Here is a 307-nt window from a genome sequence, read left to right on the forward strand (position 1 = left end):
GAACAGTGCATATTTTTGATCTTGTTGTTTATGAGTGTTAAAATTGTTGGCTCTTGAAAGAATGATGAACAAAGAGAAATGTTATTGATGAACTGAAAAATTCATGAATTGATTCTTGAAGCAAGAAAAAGCAGTGAAAAAGCAAAAGCTTGAAAAAAAAATGACGAAAAAAAAAAGAAAAAGCAAGCAGAAAAAGCCAATAGCCCTTAAAACCAAAAGGCAAGGGTAGCAAGGATCCAAGGCTTTGAGCATCAATGGATAGGAGGGCCCAAGGAGATTAAATCCAGGCCTAAGCGGCTAAATCAAG

This window comes from Arachis duranensis, chromosome 4, assembly GCF_000817695.3.
Source record: "Arachis duranensis cultivar V14167 chromosome 4, aradu.V14167.gnm2.J7QH, whole genome shotgun sequence".
NCBI classification, from domain to species: domain Eukaryota; kingdom Viridiplantae; phylum Streptophyta; class Magnoliopsida; order Fabales; family Fabaceae; genus Arachis; species Arachis duranensis.